Source organism: Pinus tabuliformis, chromosome 1_1 (assembly GCF_031772625.1).
Source record: "Pinus tabuliformis cultivar Carrire ecotype Pingquan chromosome 1_1, CPIR1, whole genome shotgun sequence".
NCBI classification, from domain to species: domain Eukaryota; kingdom Viridiplantae; phylum Streptophyta; class Pinopsida; order Pinales; family Pinaceae; genus Pinus; species Pinus tabuliformis.
The window spans coordinates 720,138,622-720,161,664 of record NC_142297.1 but is presented as its reverse complement, the minus strand read 5'-3'; the positions used below and the strand labels follow the sequence as shown (position 1 = coordinate 720,161,664).

General features: G+C 37.5%; 1 pseudogene; it reads left to right on the top strand.

The window, feature by feature from the left end:
* Positions 1 to 1,093: 1,093 nt before the first annotated feature.
* Positions 1,094 to 22,760, top strand: LOC149215920 (uncharacterized; annotated as a pseudogene).
* Positions 22,761 to 23,043: the final 283 nt, after the last annotated feature.

Sequence of the window (23,043 nt, the reverse complement as noted above, 5' to 3'; positions counted from 1 at the left end):
AGAATGTGAGTCATAGAGTTCTTTCAGCTTTTGTAAGGCTTCAAAGGCAGTTGAATATGACAAAATATGGCGACTCACATCTTCATTTACAGATGCTGCGATTAATGCATAGGCTTTGTTGTTCTTGTTTTCCCAAATGACGAGCTCTTTGTCTGAGGTAGGCTGTACTGGGTCTTTGTCTCCTTCTCTGACACACACTCCTTTCCACAACTCATTGAAGATGAGGGTGTGTTTTATCATTCGGGACCATTCAGGATAGTTCTCCTTGCCAGTGAGAACTATTCCTACCATGGAGATGATTGAATGCATTCTGAAAAGAAATTACTTATGCTGATAGAAAACAATATATATGTTATACCTTCCACTTCTCAAGAATATAACATATTGCCATAAAAAAACTTAATAAAATTTCATGCCTCTCTCACCCCACCAATGTTTTTACATGAAACAACAGCATTTGAAAATGTATTTGACACCATTCACCATACAACAATTTCACACCTCTGTCATTCAATATATTGACCAGACTTTAAATAGAGACAGATATGAAAATACACCGGGCACCGTGGACACCATTAATTGAACATCCACCATTCAGTGCATCGCCTTAATACCATATAACAGTTAGCTTTTAAATACAACAAACAAATGATCCTTATTCCGCAGACATGTATAAAACTCTAGTTTATAGATAGCAGATAGAGTTCTGTCACCGTTATGATCAACTATATATAACTAATCTAACAGAGGTTCCTTGACTGACAGAGAAAAATGAGTTTAGGATTGTTGTTTGTCTATCAAAGTAAGCAGCAATTCTTCGTAGTCTCCAGAGGTATCCACCGCTATTGCATGCTCTAACTATATGAACAGGGTTCAAAGGATTTCGATGGTAGCGTAAATACAATCACACAATAAATATTTCTTTTATAAATGTTGACATTCAGATGATAGCAGATACACCTACTTCCGGTGAGTGATGAATACATAAATGTCTATTGAGAAGCCCTTTCCAATTTGCACCTGATGCCACTAATAATATTGTTGGCTGCCATTTCCAACAGCTTGTCACTTCTTGTAAGGGCCCGCAGTGGACATGGTTCTCCTGGCTGGCGAACAACGTAATCGGCAGCCTCACCATTCCCAAAACGAGAACTACTGCTCAGCTTTGAAGACAACACCAGAAAGCTATGGCCATTCCGATACTCATACTGGAATAGCAGCCAAAGCTACGTGCTCACGAAGGGCTGGAGTTGGTTCGTGAAGGAGATGAAACTGAACACGGGTGACATTGTGTCTTTTCACAGAACAATCTGCCAAGGTCCAAATCCACAGCGTCTCTTCATCAGTTGCAGGCATAAGCCTTGCAGTGCGGCTCAGCTTCCAGTACTGAAATCACCAGCAATCGGATAGACTCTATCTGCGTTCAATCGAAAAAGAATGCACATTCTCAACAAGAAATAGAGATTAGGAAAATCGTTCCATCGATTTCTGAAGGAAGCTTCTTTCTGCCTCCAACGCCTACTGACAAATCCTCCAACGCCTCTGGCAACGTCCAGAAGGTATTACCAGATGTTGGGATATTTCAGAAGGTGAGCAGTGCAGAGTATTATAGGTTAATATGAATAAAAATGTCAGTATGGCAGTATGGCAATGTTATTTAAAAAATTTAATGTACAGTGCTTCTGTCTGGACAGAATGGACAGATGCACTATGAGGCAGCGCTGAAAAGGAATATGGCAGAGGGAGGTTATTTCACGATAGAGGCAGAGCAACGCTGGAAGGTAATTCAGGACTATATCATGTGAGTACAGGACAAAGGAGTTACATGAGCTTAATAGCTAAAACAAGGAGCTGGCTCTGATACCATGTCTGGCCAGGCAGTAACTCCAATAAGTAGTAAAACTGATTCGATTTATTTCATTAGATAGCTATTGTTATATACAAAGGATGTGACTTCTCAGTTCATCTTCTGATGACTGTTCACATTCCAAATTCACCCAATCGCAGAGGATTAGGTGTCAACAAGTGTATTTACAATGACTAGATGCCTCTGAAACCTGTCTCAATGAGTTCCAAATAATCAAAATTGCTAGAATTGACTATTTTTGCATCAAATTTGGATAAGAACTGAAGGAGTTATGACTTCTCCTTGTTCTCCCACTATTTGTTCAAGAAAATGCTCCAAAACGAGCAGAAAACTACAAATTAACCCCAAAATCTGCTAACCAGGCAATAATTTCTCCGCACCGTGGGCCATATTCTGTCGCCCGTATCGCAAATCATAATTAGTGGGTTTCGGTGGGAGGAATTTCTTTTTTACTTGGTGAAATGCTACGATTGTGATATCGAGGACCTACCAGAGTTTTAAACTATGACATATAACGTTATCGCGACCGAGGTCTTTCACATTGGAGACTTAACTTACATAGGGTCTGATTCTTGTTACTGCTGCGATTGCGATATGTATCGCATCGCATCACTTTATTAACCTTGTCGGCACCGAGCCTGATACCTGTTCGTTGTGATTGCGATATGCGATTGCATCGCATCGCAAACCTTGCCGATACCTGTTCTGTTCTCCTCTTCACCATCTGCAATATGCGATTGCGATTAGATCGCATCACAACCTGAACCTGTCGGGGGCCAAATTGAAACACCTTTTTCGCATACCACTGCGATATGCGATTTGTGAGGACCAATGGTGGGCTGCCACTTGGCGCCTCCTTATTCATTGAAGACTTGCCACATCATCCTAATCTTGCCATGTAGGCAAGTCAAACTTGAACTTTGACTTGCTCTAACTTCTGCATACGAACTCAGATTCGAGTTCCATTTGCACCATTGGATTCAGAATGATGAGCTCTTAAATCTGAAGCTAAGTTTAAGAATATTCTGACACTTTGATTTTTTGAGCATAATTTTGAGCACCTAATCACTCCTCCCCACTCGAAGCCTTTTGGACCCCAAAAGGATCACTTTCAGTTATTGAACAGATGAGGGTACTATTCCCTCACCTTCCCCACTTCAATCCATTTGGCCTTTGATGGATGTGTTCCTTTGAGACCCACCCGAAGATAATCAATATTTCCCCTTTTAGTTGTCCTTGTCCTTCTGTCAAGTATAGTGTCTTGCTAAAGCACATCAAGGTATTCTGGAGAAAAGTCTTCAGTAGATGGAATTTGAAAATTCTATCCTTGGTTTTGAATCAAAGGAGGTTCATACAATCTCAAATTTTCAACATTAACAACGGAATAGATTTGCATATATGAAGGAAAATAAAGCTTGAAAGCATTATTACCAATCTTTTCCAGAATTTTAAATGGACCATCACGAATTGGTTTCATATTTTTACCTTCACCTTGAAGCCTTTTCTTACTAATATAGAGCCAAACTTCATCACCTACTTGAAACTGATGATCCATAAGATGCTTATCATGCCTTGCCTTATACTCGCCTTGACTCTTTTCTAGTTGTTCTTGAACAATTTGGTGAATCAACTGAATTTTCTCAATGAATTTCTTTACTCTGTCGATGTCACTATGACCATCTACAACTACATCTTTCTCAAAGATGAAATCCAAAGGTGATTTAGGAAAATAACCAAGACATGCCTCAAAAGGAGAAGTTAGAGTAGAAGAGTGTTTTGCTCGGTTGTAAGCATGCTAAATATAATGCAACTGTTCATCGCACAACTTAGGATGTTTGTTGCAATATCCTCTTAGAAAATGAATTATTGTCTTGTTTACCACTTCAGTTTGACCATATGTTTGCAGATGGAAGGTTATACTTTTATTCAACTTGGTGTCCATCAAGTTCCATAAACTTGACCAAAAAATCTGAACAAATCGAGAATCACGATCACTTACAATATAAGTAGGCAATCCAAAATGAATCCATACATTTTGAAAGAAAAGTTGAGCTATTTGTTCAACAGTAATTTTCTTTTTACAAGGAATTAACATGCACATCTTTCTGAACCTATCCACAACTACATACAAATAATTGTGAACTTTCCTTGAGAAAGGAAGACCTCCTACGAAATCCATAGAAACACTTTCCAATGGTCTTGAAGGCACTGGAAGTGGTGTGTACGATCCTAGTTTCCTATTAATAGGCTTACTGACTGCACACAATGAACAACCTCTTATAAAATGTGATACACTTTCAAGCATACGAGGCCAATAAAAATACCTTTGAAGATTTTCAGCTGTTTTACTTACACCGAAATGTCCAACAATAAGATAAGTGTGCTCTTCCCTTGTGACATTTACTCTCTCTTCCCGTGGAACACAAAGTTTTCCCAAATGATACAACAGATTATCATGAACATGGTAGTCTAATTCCTCAACTTGGTGGCCTTGACTCAAGTTTAAATAAAACTCTTGAAAGTCAACATCCTGTGCATATTGTTCAACATAACTTTCAAGTAAAACATAATTATTCTTGAGTAAAATGGCTACATTTACAACTGGTCTAGAAAGCATATCAACAACTCTATTATAAATGCCTTTCTTGTACCTGATTACCAAGTGGAATTTCTGTAAAAATCCCATCCAATGAAAGTGCCTTGACTACTGCAATTTGGTTTGAGATTGAAGATATTGCAGAGGTTGATGATCGACATCAATAATGGTTTCTTTTCCCATCAAATAATGCTTCCATTTCTTCACACTTTGTACCAATGCGTAAAGCTCTTTATCATACGTAGGATAATTAATAACAAAACCATTAAAACTTTCAGAATGAAATGGAATGGGCTTACCATGTTGTAAAAGAACTACACCTATGGCGTAGTCACTTGCATTTGTCTGTATTTCAAATGGTTGTTTCAAATTTGACAATGCCAAAAATGGGGTTGAATTGATCTTTTGTTTCAAAGCATCAAATGTTTTTTGTTGTTTGCCTCCCCACTGGAAGACAACCTTCACACTAGTCAATGCATGTAGTGGAGCTGCTATGGAGGATAAATTGATAATGAACTTCCTCCAGTACTGTGTTGCTCCTAAAAAACTCCTTACTTCTATGACTAATTTGGGTATTGGCCAATTCACAATGACCAAAACTTTAGAGGGGTCAATCTTCAGATCACCTCCTCCAACCATGTGGCCCAAATACACTAAATAAGTTTTCCCAAATTCATATTTAGACATCTTAAGAAATAACTGTTCTTTTCTCAAGACATCCACCACTTTTCTAACATGCTTGACATGCTCTTCTCGTAATTTGTTTAATATCAAAATATCATCTAAATAGACAATTACAAACTTTGAAGGAACTATCATTCATATTCTATCTTAGTCCTGATGATGGACCCTCTTTGGGGTTTGAAACGTCGACAGAATAAACACAATACTGTGGATAATCCGGATCATGCTACTCCAAATTACACACTCATCAAGAAATGATATTAAAACATAATTCATAACTCTCATGAATGTCGCTGGAGCATTGAAAATACCGAAAGGCATAACCACCCACTCAAACAATCCCTGTTTGGTTTTAAAAGCAATCTTCCATATTTCCTCCTTAGCTATTCTAACTTGATGATATCCACTTCTCAAGTCTAATTTAGTGAAATACTTTGCATTTTTCAACTGATCTAGCAAATCATCTATTTTGGGCAGTGGGTATCGATTCTTTATTGTAATCTTATTTAAAGCTCGATAATCTACACACATGCACCAGGTTCCATATTTCTTGGGTACCAATACTATTGGTGAACCACATGGCGAAGTAGAAGGATGAATTACTCCTTTATCTAACAATTCCTGGACTTGTTTTTTAATTTCTAAACTTTCCAAAATTGACATTCGATACATACCAATGTTTGGGAGTGGACAGTCTTGTTGTAGCTGAATTTCATGCTGAATTCCTCTTTTTGGTGGTAATCCCTTTGGTTCTTGAAACATGTCTCCATATTGATTAACCACATAAACCAATTCAGCTTTCAGCTTCACATCACAGCCTGCAAAGGATTCCTACTCCGTGTCATTTTTCTACTTGATCATGAGGAGCACGAGACTCTTGCTGGAATTAACGAGTTGTTTCATTTCACCTACACTTGCCAAAGACAGATTAAGTTTCATGTGATGGACTCTTACAATGTACTCCACTCCATTTTTGAGCAAATGGTATTTGTTCTCAAATTTGTGGAAAACAACCTTCCTTTCATACAAATATGGACTTCCCAACACAATTCCTGAGATATCCAATGGCACAACGTCTAATTCAACTTCATCAATGAAATTAGCGGTGATTGCAAACCTAAAAATACATTTCTGTGTGACCTGTAAATTAACATCCTTGGTTATCCATCCCAACGGATAAGGTTTGTGATGGGGCATAGTTTCCAAATTCATTTTCTTAACCAAATCCGCATAAATTGAGTTGGCTTGCGATCCACTGTCAAACAACGTATTGATTTTCATATGTTTGGAAATGACTCAGATATGGAATAGCTCTATTCGGTTTTCCTCATTTGAAACGTTGTGGGTATTATTTGCTACACTGGTACTTGCTACAACTGCCTCTTTTCTGACCTCTTTGCTTGCTTTTGCCATGGTTTTTCCTTTGGTGAATGTGGTTGTGATTTTTGTTTCATCCCGTGAGTCTGAACCCAAGTCTTGTTGTGCAACAACATTGGTCTTATGTTTCCATTTATTGTTGAATTTCTTCGGTCATAATTCTAGATGAAGCTTCCAACAATGCGCTTCATCATGTCCTTCCTTGGAACAATTCTTACACATGAGTTTCTCCTCTTCTTTCTTAACAGAAGCATTTTTCTTTTTCTTTCCTTTAAACTTCTTCCCTTTTTCAACACTCTGAAATGGCTTCTTCTTACCATCTTCCTGTATATTTTTCCCTCTTGCTTCAAGGTGTGTAGTTTGAACACAAACCTCATCAAGATTCATGAGGCTGAACATAAGAATAGTATGTCGAAGATATCTATGCAACCCTCCTATGTATTTCAGCAAGGTATCTTGTGACTGTAAGTCTACTCCTAGCATAAGAGCTCTTTTCCTAAACTCTTGAGTATACTCTTGTACATTTTGACCTTTCAATTGTTTGAAATTTTTCCAATTCATAATGGCTTTTTGCATATGAGCTAAAGGGTAGAACTGTATTTTTATAGCAACAATGAAATCAAACCAAGAAATAGAGATCTTACCATGTTTCTTGATCTCGTCTTGCGTCCTTGCTTCCCACCATATAAGTGTTGCACCCTCCAATCTCAATGAAGCCAACTAAATTTTGATATCATCCTCTTGAAGCTTCTGAATTCTACAATACACCTCCAACTAATGAATCCACTTATCCATCTTCCCTGCATTAACTTCTCCATTGTACATAGGCAACTCGAATTTACAATCAAGCTTCAGATTAGATGATTTACCAACCCCTTTTAAAGAATTATGATGAGTATGAGTAACGGTGGTATTTGTGGAAGAGTGTGAAGATGATTTCGAAGAATAAGATGAAGAATATGGTGGAGATGGTGGATGTTTGCCTCCATTCCCATTACCTCCTTTTCCTTTATCTTCTTTTCCATTACCTCCTCCATTGGGAGGCTTGGAACTTTCTCCTTGTAGTCCATTGTTCCTCTCTTCATAGAGGACCTTCACCATCTCTGTCATATCAAAGAAATCCTTTCTGAAGGTCTTCTCATCTTTTGTCATGATAGGTTCTCCTTCACGAGACATGGTCTCTGGAGACTCAACTACAACTTGAGGTTGTACTGGTGTTGGAATCTCAATTGCAACTTTTGCAACTTGAGGCAGAAATGGTGTAGAAGACTTTGGCTGCCTTGCTCTTCTTCCCTTTGACCCAATTTCATGGCTTTCAACCATCTTTCGTTCACCCCTTTTGAGCTTTAACCTTGTGATCATGACATAAACTTTCAAACAATTAAATCCTTCTTTCACAAAGAAAATCTAGTAAGCAAAACCAATGTTATGATACCAACTTGATCTGAATTGGATTAGATTAGTAATGTTGTGCTAATTCCCCATTCAAAAATAAACCCAAGATGCTTATCATTTGATTTTTCAAGTGCTTAAGGATTCAAAACTTTTGCATAATTAACAGATTCCCATGAGAGTTTCTTATGTAAATGTTATAAACAGTTTAACATAAAAACATATGTTGAACAACTACAATATAACAATAAAGAACATCAAAATATAACACACAACAAGCACATGATAAAGGAGTTCACCCCTCTTGGGCTACGTCTCCTTGGTCCAGCTTCCAATGGCTTGAGCCTCTCTATTATGCTCAAATTACATCAAAAGTGTGTTTACAATGCTCAAATGCCTCTGAAACTTGTCTTAATGAGTTCAGAATAATCAAATCTACTAGAATTGACTGTTTTTGTATCAAATTTGGATAAGAACTGAAGGAGTTATGACTTCTCCCAGTTCTCCCACTATTTGTTCCACAAAATGCTCCAAAACTGGCAGAAAACTACAAATTATCCCCAAAATCCGCTAACCAAGCAATAATTTCTCGCATCGCGGTCCATATTCTATCGGTCGTATCGCAAATTGCAATTGGTGGGTTTCGATGGGTGGAATGTCTTGTTTACTCAACGAAATGTTGCGATTGTGATATCGGGGACATATTGGAGTTTTAAATTGTGACATATAACGTTATCTCGTCCGGGGTCTTTCGCATTCAGAAATTAACTTGCGTTGGGACCGATCCCTGTCACCGTTGCGATTGTGATATGCGATCGCATCACATTGCATTGTAAACCTTTTCGGGGTCGGGGCTGATACCTTTTCTCCATGATTGCGATATGTGATCGCATCGCATTGTAAACCTTGCTGATACCTATTATGTTCTCCCCTTCACCATCTGCGATATGCGATTGCGATTAGATCACATCACAACCTGAACCTGTCGAGGACCGATTTGAAACACCTTTCCCGCCTACCACTGTGATATGCGATTCATGAGGGCCAATGGAAGGATGCCACTTGGTCCCTCGTTATTCGTTGAAGACTTGGCACATCACCCTTATCTTGCCATTTATGAAAGTCAAACTTGAACTTTGATTTGCTCTAACTTCTGCATATGAACTCAGATTTGAGTGTCGTTCACACCATTGGATTTAGAATGACGAGCTCTTCAATCTGAAGTTGAGTTTGAGAAGATTCTGACACTTTTATTTTTTTATCATAATTCTGAGCACCAAATCACTAATGCCTGAAAGCTCTTGCTGAGCTTCACGCCAGTCCACTACCATCTCCATAGCCCACTCCACCGGGTACCAACTCAAAATCTCTCACCATCAAACCCCAAGAGAGGGATTGAATGTACAAACTCCCATACATAGGACAAGCCCTCCATCATGCGAATGCTGCACCCTGTGCTACTCATGTCACCTCATCTCATCAGCCTGGTCAACACATAAAATATGTCGAGGTGGCTCTACTTCTCCCTCTCTAAGGTGAAAAGGTAAACTACTAACACTATAAGACCCATCTATGTATGTCTGAAGAGGGTTGCTCTGATGCTCTAATGTGCACATTATTTGTACCATTAGGGAATCCAACCATTCCCCAATGCAAGTCAATTTGGTTGTTGACTCGAGAAAGACCACTCTCATGCCCTCTAGCTCCTCTTTTTATTGTAGAATGGCCTCTCGTACTATCATGGCCTCCTCTCTCAATGCTAGAAGGTCAGCCTGAAACTAATGAAACTGTCATGGGTATCTATCACCTGAAGACTCAGTCACAACTCTAGATACCTAAGAAACTATCAACATCTCATCCATGGGTGGCGCCTCCTCAACAAATAGCTCTATGTGTAGGCTCCATCCTCTCCACCAAGGTGTCAATTGGTGCTATCAAAGAGGTCTCTAACAATGGTGACTCATGTGCTATATTGGGTAAATCAATATGCTCCTCACCATCTTGTGGGCTCTCAGCATCATGCTCAACCTCCTCCTCAGGCTCATGATATCTAAAGTTAGGTCTCCACCAGCAAAAGTGCCCCCTGGTCTCACCCTCTAACTATCCCTGTCCTGCCTGCTCCTTTTCAGGAGATTTGGTGCCCTGATTTTGTCGACTTTCCCCACATGATGTAGATGGTTGCACCCCCACAACCTGCTCACCTCTAATGTCTCTATTGTAAGGGTGAAGATGGGTTTGGTCTGTCACCCTCCTCAACTGGGCCAACTTCTCATCGTCCCAATGAATTATGTCCCACAATTTATGCATACTGGATTTCCCTTGAGCCATGGGTTTGTCTCTGGTTTCACCCATCACTGTGCACTCATACCCAAAGTTTCCATGATCTTCTGGCTAGTTTCCCACAACGAGGCCAAGATCATTCTATGATACCACTCTAATGTTACGAAATAGGAAAAATAGTGATATGAAAAGCAAATAACAAATAAAACACCGAAAATTTCAAACAATCAATAAACACCCGTGTAAATTCCAGAAATAGGAACCAGTTGAGCCATTTTATTAATGAAATGGAGCAAGTACAATAATATGGAGAAATGCACTAGGGTTTGCTTCAAGGGAAATCTTGACAGGACCAAGGTGATAAAACAATAATCTCAAAGCTAGAAATGATTGCTCCTCTAATGGTCTGCGTTGTCCCTTGAAACTACACTATTGGTTGGAAATGAATTACAAGAAACCCTATCTTTGTTGCTCAGAAAATGCTAAAACTTTATATTTGGAATCCTTGTCAAAAACCCAGAAGAACCCAGAAATGGTTTTGGCTAAATCCATCCTCCCAAATTCGGCCTCCAATATGCATATGCAATGCCCAACAATTCTACAATGTCTGCTGCAAATATACAGCCGAAAACCCCATCTCCGTTGCTAAAAAAATTATGAAACTTTATATCTGGGATCCTTGTTGAAAACCCTGAAAAACCCAGAAATGGTTTGGCCAGATTTTGAACTTTCAAAATCGACATCCAATATGCCCTATGTCCTCCAAGTTGCTCCAGAAAACGACATGCAATAAATCCCAATGAAATCCTCCTCCAATCTCATAAAAATGCAACAATCACTTCTCAAAGTATTTACCTTAACCTCCATGGTAAAGTTCAGCCTCAAAGACTGATACTCTACCCTCCACGTGAACACCTAGTGTTGCCTCTATGCTAGCCCAAGAAGTGCGAAAATCACCCTGCGAAGTAACACACTCCTCCAGCTCCAAAACTTCTCCCAAATTCCAACAATCCTCCTATGCCTCCTATTCAAAAAATCATTCACCCAAACTCCTCTCCAATAGGTCACAAGCAAACTCGACCTCCTCTTCACTGCGTCCTCGAGTAATACACACACCTGAAGATGGATGCAATCATTGGGAATCACACTGAGATCCTCCTACTAAATAAATGAAATAAAAAATTCCTAGGGTGGCACTCAAAGTATCCCAAAGAAAGGGTGAGCTCTTTGATTGAAGAACTCATGCTGAACAACAGGTGACTTGGCTAAGCAGCTCGAGCGACTAAAGATAAATCGATATTACCAAAAATATGAATGAAATGAGGAGAGTTTCCTTCCTTATATAGATTTTGTGGAGCACTTTTACCTCCAATTTTATCTCCATCACGGGCCCTCACTTAACCACCTCCATGCAAACCGAACTAGGGAGTGCATATTTCCCTAGTGTGGGTGATCCCCATGTGTAATTTAACCACAACAAAATAACTTCTCCTAAGTCTAATCTCCTAATAAAAATCAAATGGGCCCCACTGTCTCTAAAACTATCCCCAAAATGAAATAATTAGTCTTGCTCCAAATTAATTTAGGAAGGAAAATGACATGATGTCCGACCATGAGGTGGAATCACTGGTTGAGGGTTGAGGTGGTTTGGCCTCTAGAAGCCCTAGTTTGGTTTTGTTTGGTTTATTCCATGAGATCCCACATTCATGCTTGGAATATGGCACAGGGGTGATTGGCTGAAAGAGAGATTTTGTTTAGCCCAATCTATGGTCGGGTTGTATGTGGAAGTCCTTAACTTGGTTGGTATTTTCATATGTTAATAAGAGTTATTCTTCTATTGTGATTCATGTATATTTGTAGCGATTATGTTGGTGATATTATGGCTGAGTTTCCATGGTCTATGTGCTGGCTATTTTCAGGTTATATGTTGTTCATATGATGTGTATCTTTTATGGCTCTTGTCATGAATTATTTAGCTATTTATCGTTTGATGAATGTATGTACTAATAAGTGTTGTTGCAGCTATGTGGAGAGGGCATAGGGCCTTCTCAGTGATTCTCATACCTTTATGATCACATATGCATTCATGACATGTAGCTTACATGTTTTCCATGTGTTGATGAAATGCCTAGTTTGTTATGTCCAGTCTAGATCAAGTTTATGACTCAAGTTTGTATGTTTATCCTTGTTGTTATGTCAATAATGATTATGAGAAGTTTCAGGAAGTTTTGGGTAGTGGTCTGGACGCTAACCTGGAGTTGTGGCTCAGATCTCGGGACCGCACCCTTTGAACTGTCACAATCACACTCAAGCAGTGTTGTGCATGCGGTTGGAGACCCTCAACCACACCCAGGCCTTGTCATGCATGCAGTTGGGAGCCCAAGTTAGTAAAAAGCAGCACCAACTTAGGGTTTGGTCACCTGGGGTGGTCCTTTGGCCCCTAAGTGTCATGTATCCCTGAGGAATGTTGTGAGTTGTCATTCGGTGGTTAGTAGTAGGCCCCACTTAACTAGAGATTGGAGGTTGGGTCATGTCATAGTAACTCTTGATCTCGTGTTTACCTTGACAGGTAGGTGAAATTGGGTAAATGTGGGAGGGGTGGGTTACACTCTTCTAGATTCTTCTTCATCATAATCACATGGCTAGCCCATTTTCCATGAATTATGGGAGCTGACATGGCATCCTCTCGAATGATGGTGGTGAAAATAGGAAGGTCAACTTCTGGGTGGCATAACTTTCACATACAGACTCTGATTGACGTGGTTCTTGCACCATTGGAAGGTTTATGTGTGTAGAATATGAAAAAAAGGCATGGCGTTAAAGCGACAAAGTTTTACCCCAAAAAATGTCATTTGATGCCTCAAAATTCTCTTGGAAGGTTTTAGACCTCATTTTTCCAAATTGGGCCCCGCCGGTAAAAGGGTCCTATGAGCTTATTCGTCCATTTTTTCCACTCTCAAAACATCAAGAATGATGAAAAACAATATAATGATCCAATTCAGATCAGGAAATTTTGGAGTTATAGCAACCATTACTTCTATTCGATTACGCTTTATTGGTAGATGAAATGTTATTGGGACGTGTTATCCAAGAGAAACAAGAGGACCACAATGAGATCATTGTATTCCTAAACGACATCCACTGTGTCCAAAATCACTTGCACACCTGTTTGGTTAGCTTGGATGCTTGACTTGGGAACATTGAAAAGCTCATGAAAAATGACAACTAGTCTGTTAAAGAATGTAACTAGTGTTGGTCTTCATAATTGTACTTGTCAAAATAAATTTTATTATTAAAGAAAATGACTTATTAAAGCATGGGTTTCATGTTTGGGTTAATGTTTTCTAGGTCAAAGCCTCCATTGAATGCTTCTAGGTTTTGCATTGAGTCATTAAAGTCATTGTCATTTTTATTAGACCCTTATTGGGCTTTTGTATCATTTAAAAATAATTATTTTTTAGTCAAAAAGGTTATTTGTCACCTCCACACCAAGTTGGCCCTGTCCCCATGAAGTCTGCCTACATTAGGGAAATTCGACCCAACATAAAGGCTATATATAGAGAGCTAGTTCGACCTATTTGGTGCATTCATTCAACAAGTTTGATCTTCAAGGAAGAGAGGTAAAAAAGAGAGAAAAGTAGCTGGAGAAGGAAAAATTTTGTTGGGAAGACCTAATTTGAGTTTCTAGGCTATCTATCTCTCACACGTACGAAGTTTCTGGGCAGTTGTTGGGGCCGAAAATCTATGTCTACTGCAGGTTTGAAATTATGTTGCTGGGGGGCGAAGTTCTGCTGTTGGGGGGCCAAAATTCTGGACTCAAGTTGTTGTTGGGGAGATGTCACTCGGAGACTTTGACAAGGATGATCTATTGAAGGGAAGGGTTGACTTGGTGGTTGGAGGAGTCTTTGTCTAGGTCTAAGAAGTCTTGGAGTGTCTCTTCTTAATTTGAATCTACTATTGGAAGAGTTTGACTGGGTTTTCCCCTTGTAGGGGGTTTTCCCTCGATGAGTGCTTACATCTTGTATCTCTTGTTCTTGTGATCTTCATATACACATAATTTGGTAATTTCTTGATGAAAGATAAAATATTAAAGAAGTAAAAGAAGCCAACATGATTCACAAGTAATTATCAAGAAAGAGGAATCAAACCCTAATTCCTATAAGCATTTATTTCTCAACATAGCCTACTCTATATCCTAACATCACTGTTTTGGCTCTAGCTTCGTCCTCCTATGAGTTTTCATGGCTCAAGTTTCCTGAAGGTTTTCTTTATGTTTTATACTTTCATGTTATTTAGTTTCTTGGTTTTGTAGTTGGGTCTTGTTTTCCAACCAACAACTTGTATCATCTATCATGCTTGCCATTGGTGGGGAGTATGAATGCACAATACATTAGTTTTCTTGTATAAGTTGGACTATAGATAGAGTAACAATTTTGGGTCAACACTACAAATTGAAGTTTTATCTCTATTGTAAGTGGTCTGGTTTCGTGGATGGTAAACTGGATAAGTTATTGGCCTTGATTACGAGACCTCACCCTAAAGGAATCGAAGAAATTCGAACTCGTGATCAACAACAACTAGCAATAATGTCAAATAATTTCACATTTGGCTCTAGGCCACTTGATCTTACCCTTGGGGACACACACACACACACACACACACACACACATATTCTTCTTTTAATTTTATTAAAATCTTAGACAATACATATAATTACATTTACATATATATACATGTAAATGTTCTTGACATTTTTCTTTGTCATGTTTTGTAATTTTTATAATTATTTATTTATTAATTATATGTTTTGAAATAAAATTCTTATGAATATGAATCATTATTATTTAAATTTATTTTAATATTATAAAGTTAGTTTTTTAACAAAGTTTCACTATGTTTCAAGTGATTTGTTATTGTTAGATTTATAAAAATTGGAGATTAGACAAGCATGAAATGCAATTGTTATTTATATGATATACATAAATTCATGACCTTTGGTTTCATCTTACGAGTGGTCTTTTGGAATCCCCATGGCTTTTCGAATTCATTTGCGACTTTTTTTTATCTTACTCTTAGATTAATAATGTAGTTTACATAATCCCTAAGGATTATTTCTCCAACATTTCCCCTTGATCCGAAGGGGTGTATGTGAGTCCAAGAAGAGAGATGAAATATGGAGGTGGATATCAGCCAATGGCTAGACGTGCTTTTAAAATATGGTGGTTCAAGGAAAAACACATGCCAAATGGGTTGAAAAAACCGAAGTTTTCTACTAGTGGTGGTTTAAGTCCAAGTCAACATTGTAGCTAGAGAGAAACTCATGTTCCATGAGCACCATTTGGTTTATGATCCTCCTTAAACCACCACTTAGTAAAAGACTTACTTCTTATGCTTTACAATATTTTATGGTCATCTTTAAACCATAATTTCAATATTTTCTAATCGTCGTCAAATCCTCATTATAAAGTTCTTCCATTTCGCAAAAGACATCAACTTCTAACTATATTTGAAATTGTTACATAAATTATTTCAAGTCAAGTTCTTGTGTTAGTGGAAAACCTTAAACCACCACTAGTTGAAGACTTCAGTTTCTACTACCCATTTGGTTTGTGTTCTTCCTTAGACCCCCATATTCAAAAAGTACATCTACTCATTAGTTGTTATCCACCTCCATAGTTAAACTCTCTTTTCGGGCTCACATTTACTACTTTGGATTAAAGGGGGAATGTTGGAAACATAATCCTTAGAGATTATGTAAAATTTATTATTAACTTGAGAGGAAAGCTAAAAACCACAAGTGAATTTGAATAGTCATGAGAAGTCTAAGAAATTAATTGGAAGATGAAACCATGTGCTATGAATTTGTGTATCATATAAGTAAGAATTGTATCTCAAGCTTAGCTCTAATTTTCATGAGTCTAATAATTATAACATATTTTTGAAGTATTGAAATGCCAAAAAAATATTATGATATTACATCTTTGTGATTTTTTTTCATTAATTAATTTTTTTTCAAAAATTTCATATAGTTTGAAGATTTTTTTTTTTTTTTTTTTTTTTTTTTTTAAATAATAATCTTTTTATAACTTGTCAAGTCCCACTAGCACAGCTGGTTGATGATGGGCCTCGTCAGCAAGGCGACCCAGGATCAAACCTCATGGGGGTGGTTATGCCCTGTGCTAGGGGGAGGAGACTTGCTAAAAAAATCCAGGCAACTTAGGGCTGGCGTGGCCTAGGTCGGGTGCGATCCCCAGGTGACTTTGACAGATTAGATGCCCTTGGGTCACTACTCAAGCCAGATAGGTCAAGCCTAGAGGATCACATACAACTTGAAAAACAAACAATTTTTTTTACAACTTTAATATAAATGAGGAGAAGACTAGAGCTCTGCGAATGGTGACCTTCAGTTGTTGCAGATCACCCATGGTTTCCGCATTCAAACAATGGCTCAGGCTCAAGGATATTTATGATTCTTTGTGTTTCCCTCTGATTGAACAATGAATTAAGGAGGTTGAGCCTAATGAATAATTTTCATGGTTGCAACCATCGCCTTTACCAGATCTTAGAATCAGGAAGCCTAAACCCAGTGAGGAGATTGCATGGTGCTGAAATTTCAATGGGAATTCGAGGCTTGAAAAAACTAAGTGTTGCTGGAATGTATCCAAGAGCATGATGATAGTTGCAAAGGGAAAGTGTGCAAAGAGATTGATACACAAAAACCTCAAATTTGTTGATAATCCTGGTAGTTGTGGGAAGACCAATTCTATGAAGTCCGTGTGTACGCCGCAAAAGGCGAGATTACAGTTCCTGGTAGGAAGAATTGTTAATTTCCTTAAAGTTGGATGACATGCAAAGCGCATGGGGGCTGGTGCTCTAATGTATCTCACTATTTCTCTTGAATATCTGGCTACCAAGAGTGATGCCATATATCAGGGAAAGAGATAGGGGAAGGGTATGGGGCTTGACTCAAATAAGGGTCACGATTTCATAACACCTAATGATGGTAGTGAGGACCTGTTGATCCACCAAACTTCTATTCATTCCAAAGTCTCTGATTGTAGGTCAAGCGAGAGGTTGCCAAGTACATGGTTGAGCATGAGAAAGATGAAAGATCCAAAGCCCTTGATGTTACGAGGACTGACAGAGTCTTTGTCCAAGGTAACGGTGGAGGCGACGATGGAAATTGAGACAACAACAGGGGTGACGGTGATAGTGGTTTTAGCGGTGGTGGCTATGTTAACGGTGGAAGTCTGCTACCTTTCTATTTTGGTTTCTTGTGCCCTCAACCCCTGAATCCTTAAATTTCTTGTCAAATCTTTGTTAAAGTGCTCTCTGGGCACTCGTTTCTCCTTAGGGTTTTCTCCATAGATTTGGTATGGGACCTCAAGCTTTCCTTGGAGCTTTGGGTGGGTATTCCCTCTATCATGCAATGCCTACATTTCAAAGGTAAGTAATTGGACGATTCTTCCCCTCTTTTAGTCTATAATATTGGAAAAGATGCCACTACCTTTATGGCCTTTTGTTTACAAGGGGTGTTGGGGTTAAGCCCTCCCCCTCTCAAGATTTTTTTATAAAGATGTTGTGCATGCACAATCCTCCCCAAAGGAAACTCAGTCCGAGGCAACTCCTAAGCTATTTTTGGTTGAAAAATTGAGGAAGATCCCTCTATAGAAATTGCTTACCCCACTCTTGAGAATGTCCATTAGATCTATGTAGAGTCAACCCTCATTTGTCGTTTTAATGGTTTATGGACCCATTCAACGAATCTCTAGCAATGGATCCATTCTTCATCGACAAAAAATTGTGAGGTTAGTTTATGCTCCAAAGGCTTCTTCATTGTGGCATTTTCTAAACAAGAAGACTATCAATTTTTTTTATTGAAAGGGCCTTAATTTTGGGGTAATGCAGGACTGTTCATAACACCATGGTTTCCATATTTTAACCCTTCCATAATAGCCATTACCAAACTGCCAATATGGGTTCGTCTTCCTAATCTTATTGCTCACTTGCGACATTACCCAACCTTTCAGGGCATTAGGAACACCCCGAGTCATTTACTTGCAATTGATAATTCTCATGGCAAGTTGGGCATCTACACTTATGACAGAATTTGTGTTGAAGTCAATATCAGTAAAGGACCACCAAACTAAATCAATTTAAAATAGGTGATTTTCATTGGACCTAGGATTTGGAATATGAGAATACTACTTTTCATTGTCACTTCTATTGGCAAACAAGCCATTTATAGAATTCTTTCTCTCTGTTCAAATCTCACCAGAAGCGGAATATTCAAAATTCCAAAGCTAAAAGTTGGAAGCCCTGTGAACTGCCTCCTATGGAGGACGAGGCTTTCTTTGTTGCAAAAGAGGATGATGAAGGATATGATGATGAAATGCATTCAGTGGACAAGGTATAGACTCCTGATCCTCAAAAATCAATTGAGGATCATGGTGTGAACCATGCGCATTCAACAAACACATAGATAGTGTATAATAATGCTTCTTTGAGTGCATTGAAGCAAACTTATGAGTCAACTTCTTCAGACTCTAACAAAGATTCTCCTTCAACGCGCACTAATAATCTTAAAATTTCCTTGATAAAACTGCCTTTGGAAGGCTGGGTCATGGTTTCAAAAAAGAAAGGAACGAAAAGTCACTTTGAGGATGAGCCCCAATTTGGATGTTTCTCTTCTGTAATTGTTTCTTTTGTTCCTCTATGTATCCTTTGCTATTCTCAGTTTCATACATCTCAGGGATGTTCTTGTCAATAAATGGCACACTATGCCAAGAAAAGAGTCATGATTGTATATGATGTATTCTAGTTCTGATTGATCAATAGAATTCACCTTACACCATTTTTTTAAATATAAATGAAAAATTAAATTTAAAATTTATAAATATAAATATTTTTTCTTTTTAATAGATTCAAGGATTTTTTATGTCACATTTTCCAACATCACTCCTTTAGATAATATATGTAAAAGAAAGATAAATAAAACCCACTAACAAATTCAAAATGTAAAAAAAAATAATGATTACAAAATGAAGTTTTTCATAATAAATTATTATTTACTTATAAATAAATAAATTATTATTATATTATTATTTCGAGTTGTCTTTAGTGTGACTTTTTGGAAGCTTTTTGGATGGGTTTTTCTCATCTAATTTCTCTAATCCGACAGGAATATATTGAAATCACAAGCTTGATGGGTAACCCTCGCACAATCTAAGAGCCCTAGGGGTTTTTGAGGGTGCTGAATCCATATATACAGTCAAAAGACCAATTTAAATAACAAAAATTAAGATTTCACCTCAATTTTTCCCCAAATTCTGACACTAGAAAATCCAAAAAGTCGCACTAAAAGCAACTCCTTATTATTTCCCAGTAAATGGAATTTCAAAAATAAATTATTTATTAATTAATAAAAACCCATCTCCAAAAATTTAAATCCGAAAAACTCCTCTTTTATAAATATTCAAGGCGATAAGTTCTTACATATTGCTTATTTGAGGACGTATTTTTTTTGTTTTGTTTTTAAATTCTAACTTGGAAATTTTTATACATGTCTAAGGCATTTATATTGTAATCATTTTTTAGTTAAAATAGATTGACTTTTAATTAGTTGTTTCAAATATAACAAATGTACTATGGTTTTACAATAGTTTTGAAGTATTTAAATATTAAATCAAATATTTGATAATTATAAAAATATTTTCTATTTGTTTTAAAATTGTATTCCAATTTTCTGATTGGACAAAGACATTGAAATGACTAATTTTATTTGCTTTAAAATGCATTTTTCAAAATTAAAAAAAAAAAAAGAAAAATCTAAAGATTCTATTGTAATTTCGAGTGACACTTGAAGTGTACTATATACATATATGTTAAATGCCCACTTAATTTGTACGATAATTAATTTATGCCTTAAGTTATATCATTTTATAAATTATGTTGGGAAGAGGTGTGAGAGAATTAATGGTTAAGAGCATACATTTCTTCCTAAGAGGTCACAGGTTCAAAACCAGAGGGGGTAGAGTATTTATGTCTTCGTAGACTTAGCAGTCAAATCAATGCATGAAGGTGGGTCCATTGTCCCACAAACAAAGGGGTCTCATGTACTAATTTGGTGTCTGGCTTGGCTGTGACCTTAAAATTAGATAATAATAATAATATGACCCATATCTCGTGATTGACAATTTAATTTGATAGTACATTATCCTCCTCGTAAAATGATAATCATGTGCCATTCGACAAAAAAACACCTAACGGCTTGAATAAATCCCTCATGTCTTTTCAATATAACAAGAAATTAGTATCTACTATGTAATTTATATAAATATTTTTGTATATAATATTAACTGCTAAAACAATATATCTCTTTTATTTCCACACTTTCATATTCTTTACCTAACAAAAGTTCAAACCAATGTGATGTTTGTCTTTTTCAAACTAATTTAATTACTAAAATTAAAATTAATAGGTTATCTACTAAGTAAATAAATAAAACTAAATGCCCTACCAATGGAAAAAGCTTATGATGAGTCACTAGCACATACTATATGCATGCATGTGTATCATAAAGAGAGGGTTATGTATAATATGAAAGGATAAAAGGTAATGACCCATTTTTATGCTTGTCTAAGGCAATATATTATAATCATTTTTCAGTCAAAATAGATTGTTCTTTTAAATATAACAATTTCAGTTTTACAATAGTTTTAGGGACGTAGTTACTCCATTTCGTGAGGTTTCAAATCCATCCCCTTTTCAAAAATTCGTAAAAAGCTTATACAATCTCCATCTATTTTTAACTTCAATGAATGAAAAGTTTCCAAATTATTTGCGACACCATTGAAAACACGTTGATTTATTAGCGACAAGATATGTGTGGATTGAGTGTGTAAATATCTCAACACCATAAACTAGCAATTGTTCCAAAAGGTACAAAGAGAGGCCGATAGGATTATTAAATTGGAATTGTTGAATTTTTCTAGAAGAGTTAATTGGTTTGTGGAAAACCTTATCGATTTCAAAGACCAGAAACCAAAATTAGTAATAAGACTTGCTTTCCTATTGTTTATATCCTCCTCCAAAACACATTAAAAAATACAACACAACACAACACATTGATGAAATTGCAACATGGCACATTGATGGAGCGCTCCACCACCCAGACCCATCTTAGCTTTCAATGAGACTGCCTGATACAACTTTACATTAGACTGCCTGAGAGAGAAAGAGAACTAATAAGCTACCAGAGTCAAGATATCCCTGTTTAACCTGCTCTATAAACAGAAAAACCATTTTTTTCAGATCACCCCATATATCTCAAGAATGAATTACAAAAAACAAACAAATTAAGGAAATAGAAAATTACCAAACAGATTGTTTATGAGCCATCAGTGTCCATAAGTGATTAAATTGTTGAATCACAGTGTCTTCCATACGAAGCCGTGCTAAAGCTAACGGAGTAGTACCAAATCTATGGGAATCCTATGATAAATGGGAAAAATGTGAAGGAGGACACGAAAATGCTCTCGGATAGCCACACATCCGAATTTCAAGAGGCTGAAAAACAAATTGTAGCACTGTTAAATCAAGATTCTCATAAAAGCTCCTCTCATAAGCTCGACCTTAGCGGGCTTCTCCTTCACAGTGTTCCACATGAAATAGAGAAACTGTCATCTACACTCGTCAAGCTTGACCTTTCTAATAATAACTTACAGGTACATTGTTTCAAGACTATTATTTATTAGCAGTCGGCCAGAATCTCTCACCTCAAACTAACGCTGATTCAATTGTTTATTGCAGGTTTTGCCTGATTCTGTGACAAGTCTCGTGAATCTTACTCATTTGGACATTTAGTCAAACCAGCTTACATCGCTACCGGATTCCATCGGGCGTCTTGTGAATCTTAAGGTTTTCAATGCTTCTGGGAATTCTCTTGCTGCGCTTCCTGATAGTATTGAAAGCTGCCGGTAGGCTAATCAAAGCATCTCAGAGTTGTCTTTGTAATTTCTTTTCACTCAAACCCCCGCCATTTTTTGTGATTTTTGACCGGTGACATTTAATTTTTATTTCAGTTCACTGGAAGAATTGATGGCCAATTTCAACCAACTCATACGGCTGCCTGAGGGGCTGGGGTTCGAACTGCTGAACCTCCGGAAGCTGTGTGTTCATTCCAACAAGCTCACACATCTTCCCTACTCCACCTCCCACATGATGTCTCTCCGCTTTCTGGATGTCCACACGAACAGGCTTGGAGGCCTTCTAGAAGATCTTGAGAACTTGATGAACCTCGAGTACCTGGATCTCAGCAGCAATTTTAACTATATGGTGTCTCTCCCGGAATCGATCGGGGGTCTCACGTCTCTCATCAAGTTAAATATCAGTTACAATCAAATCATTGCATTGCCTGCGTCTATTGGGCGCTTGGAAAAGTTGTAGTTTCTTAAGGTGGAAGGGAATCCTCTGGTTGTGCCCCCTCCCCAAGTGGTAGATCGGGGTCTGGATGCTATTAAAGAGTACATCTGGCAGACCAAAGAAAAGAAGGCACCACTGTAAAAACAAGAGATATTACAAATAAAGTTATGACAACAAACGAAGAAAAAGCCATTTTCAATCTAATATAATAATAACTTCTTTGGTTTTTCTCTAACAGATAAATGAATGGTTATGCACATGGCTTGAGGCTTTTTATAGTGACATGTATTGCCAATGTGATGCCTTGATCTCCATGTCAAGAAATATCTTGCGCGATGTGCTGTAATAGTTGTTTCCAATTAGAGTGAGTGAAGTGTAGATATTTTTAATATGGGAATTCGATGCTGGCAGAGAATGAAAGGAA